Below are 3,605 nucleotides of genomic sequence, written 5' to 3' on the forward strand. Positions count from 1 at the left end.
CAGTCGATTGAGCCTCCAACTCTTGATTTCGGCTCAGGTCATGATCCCAGGGCTGTGGGATCGGGCCCCGAATCAGGCTCCACACTGAGCATGGAATGTACTTCAGATTTTCTTGCTCTCCCTCTGCCCCTCTCCTCTGATCTCTCTCTCTCTCTCTCTCTCTCTCTCTTTCTCTCAAATAAAAAAAAGTATCCAGAATAGGGAAATCTATAGAGACAAAAGAGTAGATCCATATTTGCTTAGAGCTGAAAAGACTAGGAGGGGATGGGGAGCGGCTGCCGATGGCTATGGGGTTTCTTTTTGAGGTGAAGAAAATGTTCTAAAACCAGATTGTGACAATGCTTGCCCATGTCCCTGAAATGCTAAAGGTCACTGAGTTGTACCATTTTCTTTCTTTCTTTCTTTCTTTCTTTCTTTCTTTCTTTCTTTCTTTCCTTATTTATTATTTTAATTTTTAGAGAGAGTGCACACACATGAGCAGGGGAGAGAGAATTTCAAGCAGGCTCCACGCTCAGCACGGAGCCCAGGGTGGGGCTAGATCCCATGACCTGAGCAGAAATCAAGAGTCGGATGCTCAACCAACTGAGCCACCCAGGCGGCCCTGAATTATACCTTTTTTTTTTTTAAGGGGATTAAGGTTTTTTTTTTAATGTTTATTTATTTGAGGGCGGGGCGGGGCAGAGAGAGAGAGAGAGAGAGAGAGAGAGAGAGAGAGGGAGACAGAGGACCCGAAGCAGGCTCTGTGCTGACAGCAGGCAGCCTGATGTGGGGCTCAAGCTGACGAACCGCGAGATCATGACCTGAACCGGAGTCGGAAGCTTAACCAGCTGAGCCACCCAGATGCCCCTGAATTGTAGCTTTTAAAAAGGAGAATCGTCTGATGTGAATTATGTCTCCATAAAGCCATTATTGAGACAAATCTCTGCGGTGACAGGTGCAGAAAAGAAACCGGAGGCGGTGAGACTGGAGGCCACGGAAGTGACTGGTGCGTGGTCGGGGCGGGAGAGGATGAGTTCTGAGCTGGAACAGGGTTTACAGAATAGATTCAAGAGAGAGATTCCAGATGGAGGTAGGCCAGGACTCGGTGATGATTGGGTTTTGGCTTGATTCTTTGTTCCATGGTATCGTCGGGACACTACCAGAGTTTGTACCCGCGCATTGCCCTTTGTGTACAAAACGACCACACTGCTCCAAGCTGCTACCATCATAAGTCATCTTAACTACTGCCCTCTTGGGTGGCCAACCTGCGTCCACTCATCTTCCCTGCCTATCTGTTCTCTACACTGGAGCCACAGTGGCCTTTTCACACTGCAAATCTGACCATGTCGTCCTCCTGCTTTAAACTCATCAATGATTTCCCTTTGCACTTCAGGGAAAGACCGAAACCCTGAACCCACCTGAGCAGCCTGAATGTCCTAGCCCCTGCCTATCTCTCTGACTTGCCCTTCACTCTTTGTGCTCCGGGTCCACTGACTGCTTGTAAGCGCCTCACCGTGTTTGTTCCCTCCTACCACAGGGCCTTTGCACGTGTTGTCTTCTCTATGGAATACTTCCTTGCTTCACTTGGTGACTCCAACTCTCCCTTCAGTTACCAGCGTAACCATCACTTTCTCGGGGAAGCCTTCCCTGATGGCCCAAGTCCCCTATTTTTAAAAAAAAAAAAATTTTTTTTTCAACGTTTTTTATTTTATTTTTTTGGGACAGAGAGAGACAGAGCATGAATGGGGGAGGGGCAGAGAGAGAGGGAGACACAGAATCGGAAACAGGCTCCAGGCTCCAGGCCATCAGCCCAGAGCCTGACGCGGGGGTCGAACTCACAGACCGCGAGATCGTGACCTGGCTGAAGTCGGACGCTTAACCGACTGCGCCACCCAGGCGCCCCTAAAAAAATTTTTTAAGTTTACTTACTTTTAAAAATTTTTTAACGTTTATTTATTTTTGAGACAAAGAGAGACAGAGCACGAGCGAGGGGGGTAGGCAGAGAGAGAGGGAGACACAGAATCCGAAGAAGCAGGCTCCAGGCTCCGGGCTGTCAGCACAGAGCACAACGCAGGGCTTAAACTCACATGGACCACAAGATCGTGACCTGAGCCGAAGTCGGACGCTCAACCAGCTAGGCCCCTAAGTTTATTTTGAGAGGGAGAGAGAGAGAGACAGCATGAGTAGGGTAGGGGCAGACAGAGAGGGAGGGAGAATTTCAAGCAGGCTCTGTACTGTCAGCCCACAGCCCAATGCATAGCTCAAACCCACAAACCATGAGATCATGACCTGAGCCGAGACCAAGAGTTGGATGCCTAGTCGACTGAGCCACCCAGGCGCCCCCCAAGTCGCCTATCATATGTTCTCAAACCTCTTTGTACTTCTCCTCCATGACCGTTATGACAGGTGCAGTGTCATGTTTATTTATGGTATCCTTTGATTAATGTCTGTGTCTTTCATTCAACAGCAAATGTCATTAAGATCTGTATCTGTGGCCATTTTTGTTCACCATTGTATCTCTGGTACCTAACACAGAGTTAGGCGCATAGTTGGTCCTGAATTATATCTGTTAAATAAATAAACCTCGGGAACAATTTTAAATGCTAATTAAAGCCAACAGCGATCTACCCTATTGTGCCCACAGGTTGGCAAAGTTTAAAAAGATTAAGAGTACACACCATAGGCAAGGATTAAGGAAAACAAACACTATCCTACTCTGGGCGCTGGGTGTGTAGATTGCTATGTCCTTTGTGGAGGGCAATTTAGACCTTCAAATGGACCCCACAATTCTACCCATGAAAACGTATTCCAAGAAAACAATCACTCGTGTGCATAATGGTATACACAGGGAACGCTCACAGAAGCACGGTGTGTAATAAGAGAAGGCTGAAAACAACCCAAATGTTCAACAATAGGATATTAGTTCAATAACTCATGGTGCCTTCATACAAGGGAATACCGTGAAGCCATGAAAAATAATCATTAAATTGTATTTATTGACACGATAAGATGTTCATGCTAGTAAAAATAAGCAAGTTACTGGGGCGCCTGGGTGGCTCAGTCGGTTGAGCGTCCGACTTCGCTCAGGTCACGTTCTCACGGTCCGTGAGTTCGAGCCCCGCATCGGGCTCTGGGCTGACAGCTCAGAGCCTGGAGCCTGCTTCCGATTCTGTGTCTCCCTCTCTCTCTGGCCCTCCCCCCGTTCATGCTCTGTCTCTCTCTGTCTCAAAAATAAATAAATGTTAAAAAAAAAATTAAAAAAAAATAAGCTCCATCTTGCTCCCCTGGAAAGCAGTTTCTCAGGGAATCTGTTCTTTCTCTTGGGGTCTTGCACATTTTATCCTATATTGTTCTATATTGTGCTAAAAGCTTTTACGAAAATCTACTCACGTATCACTGACATAATGGGCGAAGTTTCAAATCCCAAAAAGAAAAATAAAGATAGAATGCCACAGGTAAATATCCATATATGACCATATGCATATCTGTGGTAGATAAACACATATATTAAAAGGATCCAAATAATAATTACTACAAAAGGACTAACAGCGGCTGTTCTGGGTTGTGGGGGATTATGGGTAACCTTTATGCCTTTCTTTTGCTTGTCTGTATTTTCTATAATTAGC

This window comes from Acinonyx jubatus, chromosome X (genome assembly GCF_027475565.1).
Source record: "Acinonyx jubatus isolate Ajub_Pintada_27869175 chromosome X, VMU_Ajub_asm_v1.0, whole genome shotgun sequence".
NCBI lineage: Eukaryota > Metazoa > Chordata > Mammalia > Carnivora > Felidae > Acinonyx > Acinonyx jubatus.